The sequence below is a fragment of the Anabrus simplex genome, chromosome 2 (assembly GCF_040414725.1).
Source record: "Anabrus simplex isolate iqAnaSimp1 chromosome 2, ASM4041472v1, whole genome shotgun sequence".
In the NCBI taxonomy this organism is placed as follows: domain Eukaryota; kingdom Metazoa; phylum Arthropoda; class Insecta; order Orthoptera; family Tettigoniidae; genus Anabrus; species Anabrus simplex.
The window spans coordinates 1,153,601,353-1,153,615,512 of record NC_090266.1 but is presented as its reverse complement, the minus strand read 5'-3'; the positions used below and the strand labels follow the sequence as shown (position 1 = coordinate 1,153,615,512).

Genomic DNA, 14,160 nt, shown 5'->3' with positions numbered 1-14,160 from the left:
ATAGGTCTTATGGCGACGGTGGGACAGGGAAGGGCTAGGAGTGGGAAGGAAGCGGCCGTGGCCTTAATTAAGGTACAGCCCCAGCATTTGCCTGGTGTGAAAATGGGAAACCACGGAAAACCATTTTCAGGGCTGCCGACAGTGGGGCTCGAACCTACTATCTCCCAAATACTGGATACTGGCCGCACTTAAGCGACTGCAGCTATCGAGCTCAGTGAATTTCATTATAAAAATACAGTGAAGTCGCCTAATACGAGACTCGGACTTCATCCCACAGAGGCCATGTTGGGGTCTTAACATGTGGTAGACACAATAGTTTCATTAGAATAAATGGAGTATTTTACAAGTGATAGTAGTGTGTAAAAAAACCATAAATTAAGGATGAACTGGAAGGGCTATTCTTTTTCAAGCTTTTAGTATATTATTAACTATTAATCCCTGTGCTGCCAAAAGAAATTTGGAGCTTTACTGTGAAAATATTTAACTAAGCAGTGAAAAATATATTTTTATTTTTAGCTAAATAGTGTGAATTTCTCTTTAAGTAAGTACTGAAAACTACTGGAAAGTAATATTGTGAGAAAAATATTGACACTGAAGGAATTAAACAAAATGTGGAAGAATTTAAAAAAAAAGCGGTAAAATAAAGAGAACTCTTGTTTACAGAAATACTCTACAATATGGTACTTAAAAAGTTGATGTAACATACATATCTGATGCTATGGAGAATATGCTGTATATACACTGCAAAAAATGCAATACCAATTATATAAAAGCTATATTCTGAATACTTCGAACTAAGTGATAAAAAAAATGAACTTTATGTTTAACTGAAATAACGTTATTTTCTTCCCAAATAAAAAAAACCATTGAAAATTAATATTTTGAGAATAATATCGACACCGCAGGATTACAGTGTAAAAATACACAAAATGGGGAAGATCTTACAATGTGGTATATTGATGGTAACATGTTCCTGTTAAAAGAAATACCCAACAGCACTAAAAAGTAATATTGGAACAGACATTTGTAACACTAACTCTGTATATACACTGAAAAACCCCCACACAATACAAATTATTAAAAAAATACAATTAAAAAAAATACTTTCAAAACCTTTGATTTCTACTTGCTTCCACCTCTTGAATTAGTCAGTCTGACCTCAAAATGGGCTTTCTATTGATCAAGGTAAATATTTACACACTACAGAAATACACCACAAAAACAAAACTTGGAAAAGTGTAAGTTATTTTTGTGACAAATATATGGTAGTGATTTATTTCATCAAATACATACCTGCCCACATTGAAAATAAGTACTTTAGTGGCACATGCAGTACTCTTTGCAACGCTTCAAATGAGTGACACTTCTCAAAGCGTGGCACAATGCACATGGGTGGATTGTCTGGGCAGTTTTTTAAGAAGGAAACATTTTTGCTTACGTCGGCAGGCTTCTTTCCCTTTCTTTTTTGCACTGACCTGGCATTATAGAATGCACAGTACAATTAGGTTTGTGTTGCTTATTCTCAAATTGTTTTGGGAAGAGCCTCTCTCTCTCTCTCTCTCTCTCTCTCTCTCTCTCTCTCTCTGTCTGCCAAAGTAGGGGTTAAGAGTTTTCTTCCCCTTTTGTTTGGCATCAGGTGTTCATAATTTTCAAGGAGGCTGTGAATAATGTTCTCCTGAAACTTTCTGTGAGATAACTTTTTTCCTGGGTTATGAATGTTGTAAACAAGACCACTATTTATGAAAGCAACTTCAAATATAAAGTGCCACAGTACCATGTACCATTTTAATGTATGCCTGTCGAATAGATATGAAGAACAGTAATGATCGAACTGATTGACCCTCCTATGCTTTTACTATACATAACCTGAATGTATGGTTTAACCCTAGAATGGCAATGTCAAATCTTGTGGCAACATATTTTGCAGATTTTACTTGTCTAAGGGCCGGTTCTACCATCTGCTGGTAAAGTGGCTGGCAGCTGCCCGGGAGGTAAACTACCTGGCGGTGTAAATCAGCTGGCACTTTGCCTTGTGTGCAACAACCTCCACGCAAGCAATGGGTAGCTACCCGGAGCTAGACACCGATATATGCAGTTGGCTAGACTGATTTTCAGCGACTTCTCACTTTCGAGTGTGGTGCTATCTATCGTCAGATGTATGAAGCTCATTCTGATTGTCTTATTTTTCTGTGCTTGCATCTGTTGATTATCACCAAAAAGCCCAATAAGGAGAGTCTTAAGAGTTATGGACAACGATGTCAAGTTTTCATGATTTTAATCTACGAGTTTCAAAATCAATAGCTAATTGGGATTAAAATCTCGAGATTACATTTTCTTACGCCAGTTATAACCTGTCATGTAAGGCAGTGTTTCTGGAAAGTATTCTCGTAGTAGATTGGTCAAGTCACTCACTCCGTAATAGAAGGTACGCAGGTTTTCATTGTCTTTCTAATTTACATTTAAAAATTTATTTTCGTTCCCTGCCGTTGTTCTTAACTCTTTTTTACGCGCTTCCTTATATGTATATACACCCACACCTTCCTTACGGACTTATTGCCTTTGAGCATTCTATCTGCAGGCTTCTGTGAATTGATTAGGTATCTCCACGATGCTCTATTTGCAACTAGCTCTGCGATCTCGTTTAGTTCCACATGCTTCCATTTATTGATACTGCATTTCATTCTAAAGTTTAACTTTATAAAGATAAAGTTGGAAGGTGCTGTTAAAGAACTAATCGGGTTAAATATTCATTCATAGGAAGAGGAATTCGGAAATGGAATTGTTTCCGATTTCTTCAAAATCATTTACAAGAAGACTATGTATACAACTGATAGGGAATCTGCTACCTTGGCGACAGTCCTATATGCTATATTAATCATAACATCACTTTCCATAAGTAGCACACATATAAAGCATTTTCCTATTCGACATAATATTGTGATTAAACATTTCAATGAAATACATTATTAACAAAAGAACGTATGTAAAGAGGCATACAGATTAATACAACGCTAATAATGAAAATAAAAAAGATTCATCATAATGAAGACTCAAACCTGCGTACCTCGTATATGAATTGAGCGCATTAGCCATTATGCGACGAGGAAGCTTGGGGTAGTTGGGATACATACACTAAGTTATATCTGGTGTCTGAAAACTGAAAAAGTAGAAAATTAAATCCCATTTGAAGTTATTTCCAAACAAGTTTTGATTTTATATCCTTTTAGAGTTTCTTTGCGAAAGCTTGATGTATAAGATGTGTTCCCTACACTACCGATGCGAGGCTGATGTGACCGTTGCAACTCAAGGGAAGCATTAATGTTCAAAATCCTGCAATACAATATCGATCACAGTTACAGTATAATGCTTTTTTCAGTATACTAAGTTAATTTGAGTTGTATGTCACCAGAAATACAGCTAATAATGTTCAGCTCTCAAAACTCGCCCGGCAGGTAAAGTTTTATTGGGCCCTCGAAGTGGCCGATACATTCCGCGCCGGGTAACTACGATTTATGCTGCCGATAGCGCTACCTGGGAGTGGTCGAACGGAAACATCCTTTTACGTGGAGGGCAAGTTACGCGCTACTTTACCAGTAGGTGGTAGAACCGGCCCTAAATAAAATATAAAACATCCACGAGGTATGAAATGAAACGACGAAGTTTTATATCTCTATGTAAAGCTAATATACTGAGTTCCTTACGTTTAATATTGTTGTGTTGACACAGAATGACAAAAAAGCTTTAACTAGAAAAATGTACAGTCTGTTCAAAAATAGTAATTCCTAAATTCAAAATAATAAGATTTTGATCATATGTGCACAAAACTGAAACGTGTCACAAACAAACCGAGATATATAGATTGTCAATAATGTATCTGTAATGCACTAGCAGAAGTTTCATCACTCAGAGATATATTCTTAGACAGGAGGAAAAATGTATTGGCATGCCTTGCTCAGAAGGCGCGACCTTAGACCACATTGTTACGTTAGGTTGCTGTTTAATAAATAATAATAATAATAATAATAATAATAATAATAATAATAATAATAATAATAATAATATTTGCTTTACGTCCCACTAACTACTTTTTCGGTCTTCAGAGACGCGAGGTGCCGGAATGTAGTCCCGCGGGAGTTCTTTTACGTGCCAGTAAATCTACCAACACGAGGCTGACGTATTTGAGCACCTTCAAATACCACCGGACTGAGCCAGGAACGAACCTGCCACGTCTGAGCCACTCAGCCCAGCAGGTTGCTGTTTGGCAGACTCATTATCGCTTTCACTTCCCGATACTTGATGCGAAGAAATAGCTGATACACATTCTAAATTAAATTCTCAATATCCACAACAACAGATGTCGCTTTTATTTTTCAACAAATTTCATCATACTTCACTAATTTTCTGTGATGAAGATGCCAAATATAAACACACACTGTACTAAAAATGTGTCTTATCAAATAACAGTATATATACAGAAGTAAATACTTTGCACCAAACAGAAAACTATGAAATAAAATCTATATATATATAAAATAAGAGTTTTGCTGTACATTGCTCACAATTTGAAAAGAATGGTATTTCTGTATCGATCATGTACACAGTAACAAGAAAATGCAGTTTTTACTTTTCCGTAATTTGTCTGTCTGTATGTATGTACACGCATCACGAGAAAACGGCTGAAGAGAATTTAATAAAAATCGGTATGTAAAGTTGGGGGGTGAGCTGCTACAATCTAGACTATAAATCATTTTATTCACGCTGAGTGAAATGGTAGTTTAGGGGAAGGCCTAAAATTCAATTCTCAAATATTTATATTATTAGTGGTCATATCGATAAATGTTATACAGAATTAAATTTCTGATCATTTACATCTTATGCATTTTTACTGTACCGGCTATGATAACACAGATATTCATGAATTTGGATTTTTGTTCCTAAGTCCACATCAACGCCGAGCCCCGACAAAATGGGTAAACAGAATTTAATGAAAATCGGTATATAGAGTCGGGGAATAAGAAACTACAGTTTAAGCTGTAAACAATGTTTTTCACTCTGGGTGAAATGGTAGTTTAGGGGAAGACACCTAAAATTTAATTTTTAAATACCTATGTTCTTGGTCCTATGGAAAAGTACTACATAACAAAAGTTATAGAGAACACAATTTCCGATAATTTATATTTTATTCAGTTTTACTGTACTGACTATGATAAGAGTGGTATTTCAGAACCGGAAGACAATTAATAATGAGAAGGCCTACAATATCGAAAGCGCGTAACATTGATCAACAATAACATTACACTGACCGTTGTTTGTTGTAATATTCTTTGTCTCTTATGCTGACATTCAACTAACTCCGACAGATGGGATTACTGTTGCGTACCGAGTATAACAGCCTAACTGAATATCGGCAGGAAATAGCTGAGGAGTTAGATAACTTTCTTCTTTAGCATGCCATTCCTCTGGTTCATACATTTTCTGATACTGCTGGTACGTAACACACTGGTTCATCATAGTATGCCAGCTATTCGATACCTACTCTGACGCGCTGTTTTGAATGAGCAGTGTGCGCACTTAAGTCAGAGGCTCAGTTAGTAGTAGTATGAACTGGTCTAGAATTACAATTTAGGTCTATTCCAAATTATAGTACCACAATTCACTAAATAACTCAAAATTCAACCCTGAAAAGAGCCGTTTCTTAAGAAATGATTCTTCCTCTTCACTTTTATTAAATCTACATTAATTTTATTCCAAATTAGCAGCGAAGATGTGGTTTCTTCTCTGGCTTGGGGGAAAAATTGCCTCCACGTCAGATCTTTCCCCCACCAGTGTAGTGAATTGAGATTTTCTGACTCATCGGGTACTCCCAGGAAACAGATAAGTAAACGGGCATAGTTTTTGCCTTGGGACTATCCACTATTCGAACCCCCCGCCGAAAAAAGGATGAAGATTTTTCATGGATCACGGATGTCTGCGTCTTGCTAATTCCAGCTCAGTAGCTTTGGACTGTTTGTTCGGCAGCATAGTACTGTTCGTTAAAAATGAGAAAATGTGTGATTTCTCATTTGATCGAGTATTTCATATGAAAGCATTGCTTTTAATCCCGCCATTCCTACTGACGTCACTGTAATGACCCATGTTCATTTCAGTTGGGAAAACCACTATGAGAGTCTTTCTGAGAATCTATAAAGGCAGGCGGAGAGTGAGTGTCTGCCATTATAATGAAAACTCCCCAACCTGTTCGTGACTGATGGTAGGCAAACTGGCCTACCATTACAATGAAAATTCCCTAACCCAGTCTTCATATGAGAAAAGACGTTGGTAACTTCCCCGTCATGTTTCTAGGGCAACATTAAGAGCTATGCAACTTAATACAATCTTGCTCACAACGTTTACACTACCTAACCTAGAATTCTGTATAAAATTTAGAATTCCGTAGCGAAGCACGGGTACATCAGCTAGTTAAATATAACAGCAAAGCACAGCCTGTGAAAGTTTTATTTACAAACAATACAGCAATGGTGCTCAAACAGATGGTCGGAAAACTGAACACATTTACCTCTGTGAATTGCGCTCAAAGAGGTTGTAACTAAGAATGAAGTTGCAACTAAGAACAAAGCTGAACTAACGGGAGTTGTGTACATCAGGAACGACAACAAGTAGATCGTCGCAACATCTGTTGAAGAACTGAGGAAATAACGTGAAAAAATACGAACATGTCAAATATTCGACAGTACGACTACAGCAGTGACCAAAGTGTCAAATATTCGACAGTTGCCAGTTTTAGGGTTAAATACTTGGCATTTTAGCTTCTCGGAATTCACCCCCACCTGCTGTACCCCAGCATTACCCACTGTAGACAGCATGTTTACTCTCCCAGTATCTTGCCATGCCCAATTTCACCACTTTCATACTCTCTGGCAGACCCCTTCTATACATCCTAACAGTGCCACAAGTGCCAGTGCCTGAATGCAGTGAATGTGTAAAAATCTGTACTCTTGAATAAATTTTTTTAATGTAAACTACAGGCCAAGTATGTTAAAAAAAAAAGACTGACTCAATTATAATTTTTTTTTTATAATTGGCTTTACGTCGCACCGACACATAGGTCTTACAGTGACAATGGGACAGGAAAGTGTAGGATTGGGAAGGAAGTGCCATGGCCTTAATTAAGGTACAGCCCCAGCATTTGCCTGGAGTGAAAATGGAAACCACAGAATACCATCTTCAGGGCTGCTGACAGTGGGCTTTGAACCCACTATCTCCCAAATACTGGATACTGTGACTAAAATTTACCACTGTGTATGTTGTATTTCAACAAATAACAAATAACCTGTATGTGAGCCTCAATGACCAATGACCAAAGTTTTACTCCCTACTTAGATGATGGTTTACTGGGTAGATATTGCTTGAATGATAATTGACCTTTAAATGTTTACATGCCCTCATCAACAGAGAGATCTTTCTCACAAACTCAAAAATATCCCCATAACTGTCCTTGGTCAAGTCCATAATGGGTCTGATCTTGTAAAGGGGATCACAATTGTCAAGTTCTTTTGTCTTCTGATTACCTTTATTGCTGAAATGCAATATCTTCTGGGATCGTATTCCATAACCTCGAAGCAGAGACCAGGAATGAATGGCTGTATTTGTTTGATGCGGTGCCATTTCAAGTAGTGATCCGGAACAAGTGTTAATTTCGTGGAATGAAGAAAGAAGCCTAAAATTGGACGATGGATAGGTGGGGGCCGTTTGTAGAGAGCAACTGATAGATGAGAGGGTCATTTGGTGGGTTTTTCTACGGGCGTTTAAACGTAACCATCCTAACTTTTTGTAGTATGGTGTTATATGAGCATCATGTCGGAGCTGGAAGACATCGAATGAAAGAGTTCTGTACACGCTGTAGTTTTGTTCACAGGTTAAGTCAATCAGTATACTGTCACAGTAGACAAAGATTGGCAATAGAAGTGTTTGTATGAGTTTTAATTTAAGGTGTCCAGTGGGAGAACACTTTTATGATGCTTTAAAGGATAAACGGATGTGTACTTTTCTGCACATATTAGTTATATGCTCATTCCAGGTCAATCTCATTTTTTTGCTAGTGGCTTTACGTTGCACCAACACAGATAGGTCTTATGGCGACGATGGGATAGGAAAGGCCTAGGAGTTGGAAGGAAGCGGCCGCGGCCTTAAGGTACAGCCCCAGCATTTGCCTGATGTGAAAATGGGAAACAACGGGAAACCATCTTCAGGACTGCCGACAGTGGGATCGGAACCCACTATCTCCTGGAGCAAGCTCACAGCCACGCGCCTCTAACCGCATGGTCAATTCGCCCGGTAGGGTCTCATTTAAGGTGACCCTAAGGTTTGTAACTATCTTTGAGTACAGCACTTCAGTATCATCAATTGGGGGATTGTGATTATTATTTAGAGCACATAGTAATTTTTTATGTCCAATTATTATGCTTTGGGTCTTTCGTCAGTTGATGAGTAAGGCGTTGTTTCTGGCAAATGATGTGAGTCGTCGTAGGTCTGTATTCATATGTTGGATCGCTTCACATATACTATCTATATTAGTATGGTAATACACCTTTAAGTCATCAGCATACAGATGGTATTTACAGTGGACAAGTGGGGATGAAATATCATTGACATGCAGGCTCAATAATGAAGGTCCCAGCACAGATCCTTGAGGGATGCCAGATAATCTGATAGCCCATTTTGACATAACATCGTTTACTGAGACACGCTGATGATGATTTGTGAGGTAGGATATAAAGAAATTGAGTGCACTCTTGTTGACGCCAAGGAACACAATTTTTTTAAAGGAGGATTTGTATGTTTACCGTATCAAATGCATTGCTAAAATCAAGGAGCATGAGTACAGTCACCTGTCGTTGATCCATAACAAGCCTGATATCATCTGTTACCTGAAGAAGTGCTGTCGTCATACTGTGGCCCTTCCTGAAGCCAGATTGCAATGGGTCTAATAGGGAATGCTTTTTGAGATATTCAGTTAGTTGCTCGTGTATTAGTCCTTCAAGGGCTTTTGCAAGCAGAGGGAGTATAGATATAGGGCAATAATCTAATGGTGAATTTGATGTGGTGTTCTTTAATACTGGAAAATGAAATGAAATCGCGTATGGTTTTTAGTGCCGGGAGTGTCCGAGGACATGTTCGGCTCGCGAGGTGCAGGTCTTCTTGATTTGACACCTGTAGGCCACCTGGCGCATTGTGAGGAGGATGAAATGATGAAGACGACACACACACCCAGCCCCCATGCCAGTGAAATTAACCTATGATGGTTAAAATTACCGACCCTGCCGGGAATCGAACCCGGGACCCCTGTGACCAAAGGCCAGCACGCTAACCATTTAGCCATAGAGCCTGACTTTTAATACTGGAATCACTAGAGCATCCATCCAAATGGCTGGAAAGGTTCCTGAATTTATACGGTAATTGAAGACATGAGTAATGATAGGTAATACTGTGCCGATGACACTTTTTATGAAACCTACTGGAATATTATCTGCACCTACTGCTCAAGATTTAATGGAATTTAAGTATAGAGAAATATTATTGTAATATTGATTCTAAATGCACTCCCGATAATTCGTGGTAATAATGCACGCACTTCCGCGAATTATCGAAAACCGCGAATTATCCGCAGTCATTTTTAAGCCTGGTAAAAACAACACCATAGGTTAAAATAATGAAATGTATTTTATGTACAAGCAGAAAACAATTATAACACTTCACACTGTATTGTAAGACACACTAGAGAAACATTACAAAATGCCATGTGAATTATGCCAACACTCGTATCTAACGAAAAAAATCGGTCATCACTTTTTGTTTCTTAGACGATTATTCATTTTTTTCTAATTTTGGATCGTACATTTCTCAAGAAAACAATATCTGAAAATGAAAATTCATCTCTATTTTCTATGTAAGAGATAAGTGTGTCTATAGAGACACTAGTCTGGCTGTGGGAAACTCCCGCACTCGATATCATCTGAAACTCCATCTTCTTCACCAACCATCAAATTCCATACAATATCCTCCTCACTTTCATGTCTGAAATCATAATCGTCCTTATCGACGTCTAACCACTCAATAATGTCACTTTCTTCTGCATCTTGGCATTTATCCAGGTTTTTCAGTAATGATATTATCGTAGTGAGACTACGTTGCCCATTCGAAATATCGTCACTGAAGCCGGCAAATACTTGATCTTTACCTAGAACAGATTTCCATGATCGTGTGGGTGTAGTAGCGGTAATTTTGTCCCATGACTTAATGACTGCATGAAGAGCATCCAACAAACTGAAGTCCTTCCAAAATGTTGGAATATCGATGCCTTCCTCAACCAATTGCTGTTAACAGAGATGAACTGTAGTTCTTCTTTAAAGCAGCAATAACGCCTTGGTCCATAGGTTGGAGAATAAAAGTTACATTAGGGGGAAGGTATTTCACGTAAATATCACCTTCTTTAAGTTCACTTTGGTGTCGATGAGAAGGCGCATTGTGAATCAAGAGCACTGCTTTGATTGGCAGTGACTGCTTATTAATTAGGTAGGCCGTCACTTGTTTCACAAAATGATTGTGAAACCAGTCCTTAAATATCTGTGTGTCCATCCACGCTGCCTTTTGATGGTAGTACTGCAAAGGTACATTCTCTTGTATAAAACAACGGGGTTTTATGGATTTCCCTATCGCTAATAACTTTAATCTATGATCACCACTTGCGTTAGCACACGCCATAATAGTTATTCTTTCCTTGGATGTTTTGCAGCATGGGGCTTGCTGTACTTGTTGCATCACTGATGTTCGGGATGGTAAACATTTCCAATACAACCCTGTTTCGCCTGCATTGTAAAGTTGTCTAAGGTCAAGCTGTTCTTTTCCAATGAATGACTGAAATTCCTGCGCGAAGTTTTCAGCAGCACCCGTGTCTGCGCCAAGACGCTCTCCGCGAATAGCAATTTCTCGTATTCCGTAGCGTTACTTAAACCACGTAAGCCAGCCAGAAGATGCTTTAAAATCGCCTTCTAAGCCAAGAGCATCGTGAAAATGTTTTGCTTGGTCGGCACAAATTGGGCCGGACACAGGAATACCTTCAGCTTGTTTTTGATTAAACCACCCTATCATGGTTTCGTCTAGATTTGCATAGTCCGATGTTCTCATTAATTTCCGGGACGATGAACAATCACAATTAGCAGAAAATTTGATGAGGGTTTCCTTTTGCTTCTTCATGTGTCTCACTGTTGTTTCACCCACACCAAACTCGCAGGCTAACTCTGATGACGCCTCGCCTTTCTCCAGTCTTTCTATAATTTTCAGTTTTCAATAAAGGTTAACCTTTTATATTTCATTTTTTGACCACTCATATTAAAAACTCTTACTACCGACTTATTCAAAACTTCAAAAAGACTTCAGCACTCCGTTCACACTTCTCCAGTACAGTAGCCTACAATACACTCTCTGCCGGCGCACCTACCCTTCACTTAGCTTACAGTTCGGCGACCTTGGGCTGTGGGGAAAGGGAGGGTAAATTCAGAGTGCATTCCTCATTCATTGTCTCTGCTTCCAAGATTATGATAATCTGTGCAGTGCCACGTGCAGCAACATGCTCGAATGTTTCCAAGTTTGCAGCATTCCGACAGCAGTGTGCAGTCCAGTCTCCTCAAATATCAATGATTTCGTCTCCATGCATCGCATTAAAATTCTTTTAAATTAGGCAGAGATGATTTTACTCAGCGTGATGATTAGTGGGTGTAAGAAAATTAATACTTTAAAAAATAACTCTCCGAGACCCACGAATTAACCACAAAGCAAATTATCCACAAGTGAATTATCGGAAGTGCACTGTACTTCAAACAATATTGGGAAATATCACTAACATTTCACTCTGGCGATTGTGCAAAACATGTAAGATATTGAGAGAAAGTGTGAGAGAGTGAGGTGTGCTTCAGTTAGGGTAACCAGAGGGTTTTAGCTGAATGTAGGACATTTTAAGAAAATGAAGAATATCAGGGAATTATATGCTGAAAGCAAAGATATATGGAAATACTTAAAGCATGTTATTTTTGTATTAAACATACCATGAAAGAAAAAGGCAGTCCTACTTTTATAGTAAACATCATTCATATTTAACTCATTGGTGCAGACTTAAGGAATCGTTCTGTATGCTGCCATTTTGGAGTGATAGCAAGACATACAGAACTGTTCCGTTCTAACATATAAACGCTAGTAGTTCAAGTTATTGGCAAGGGATGGGTCTTGCGGCACATACAGATTACTCCTTGAAGTTCAGGGAACCTTCCAAAAAAAATGCACCCTAAGTAGTTCACAGAATGCTGTATAAAAAGACAAAATGTGATTTGCCCGTACTTGTAGTAAACAAACATGGGTGGAGTTGATGAAGATATCGAAAAGTGGCTAGAAAGTGATAATGACTCATTTTTTGTCAAGGATAAGTATAGGGCTATATTCCAGTCCCTATCCCTCCAAGAGAAAGAAAAGGATCCTTCCCGGCACTGAAAAGTGTGCAAGGCTCATAAATTAAGGTCAAAAGTCAGGTGCTCCACTTCATCTGGAGAGCTGTTTCAAAAAACATCATACGGTGATTCACTACTGAAGACTAGAAAACAGTTACTGAACAATTAGGCATCGATCTGTGATGAAAGCAGCTTTCTAAAATTGTAAATTTTTTAATAATTCTCAATAACCAAGTTACTGTATAATTCTCAAAAATAAATAGTTTTCTGTTCATGCAGGTGAAACAGTTATTCAGGTTAAAATGGGTTAAGAAACATATGATAGTAATTTGTTGCAAAATATCCAGCCTATTTAAAACAATCATAAAACGTGGAAAAGTTTAATAATAATAATAATAATAATAATAATAATAATAATAATAATAATAATAATAATAATAATAATAATGCTATTTGCTTTACGTCCCACTAACTACTTTTACGGTCTTCGGAGACGCCGAGGTGCCGGAATTTAGTCCCGCAGGAGTTCTTTTACGTGCCAGTAAATCTACCGACACGGGGCTGTTGTATTTGAGCACCTTCAAATACCACCGGACTGAGCCAGGATCGAACCTGCCAAGTTGGGGTTAGAAGGCCAGCGCCTTAACCGTCTGAGCCACTCAGCCCGGCATGGAAAAGTTCAAGTGTTTGAAATTATATTTAACTAGCAGCTCACGTGGATTTTGTAACTTGATAAAAGTAATCGTTCCTCAGTGCTGTACTAATATATTACGTGAAAATCCCTAAAGTATAAAAACTTACTGAAAAACAGAGTTTCATTTCCTACAGAGACTCTTTGTAAACCACGTTTGTGGTATTATCTTCTGGCGCTAAGATGGCCATGCGACGTAGAATACAAACAAAAAATACATATTTCTTTGTTTTAAAAAGAGATTCCAAATACCTATTTCCACGTCTGTAACATCTTCAGATTTTGAGATATAGGTATACCCATAAAAAAAATTCATCCCCATTATCAGTCCTTCTCTCACCCCCACATTAGTGAATTTCCTGAAAACAAACAAATACGTGTTTATTTTTAAAGGAGATTCCAAATACCAACATTGACATCTGTAACATCTTTAGTTTTCTTTAAGTACCCTCATAAAAAAATTTGAGTAATTCTTCAGTTCTTTCACCCCCTTAAGTGGATTTACCGAAAACAAAAGAATACGTGTTTCTTAAAGAAGATTCCAAATACCAATTTTCACAACTGTAATATCTTACGTTGTTGAGATATAAGTATCCCCATTAAAATAATTTTCCAATTCTTTCACCCCCCCCCCACCTTTAAGTGGATTTTCCGAACACAAAAAAATACGTATTTCTTTATTTTTAAAGGAGACTCTAAATACCAATATTCACGTTCTGTAACATGTTCATTTTTTGAGATATCAGTATCTTAATAAAAATAATTCAACCCCCTTTTATGTCCTTTTTAACTCCCCCCTTAAGTGGTTTTTCCAAAAACCAAAAATACATGTTTCTTGATTTTTAAAAGATTAAAAATACCAATTTTCACGTCTGTAACATGTTACATGCTTATTTTAAAAATTCACCCCTCAATTTCACTTCCCCTTAAGTGGATTTTCTGAAAACAATAATTATCTGTGTTTCTTTACTT

General features: G+C 37.8%; 1 protein-coding gene across 1 annotated transcript in view; it reads right to left on the bottom strand.

Annotated features, from left to right (window-relative positions):
• Positions 1 to 14,160, bottom strand: part of LOC136863366 (probable E3 ubiquitin-protein ligase MGRN1) — a 159,101-nt gene that overhangs the window by 38,174 nt on the left and 106,767 nt on the right. The gene's annotated exons all lie outside the window — the stretch shown is intronic.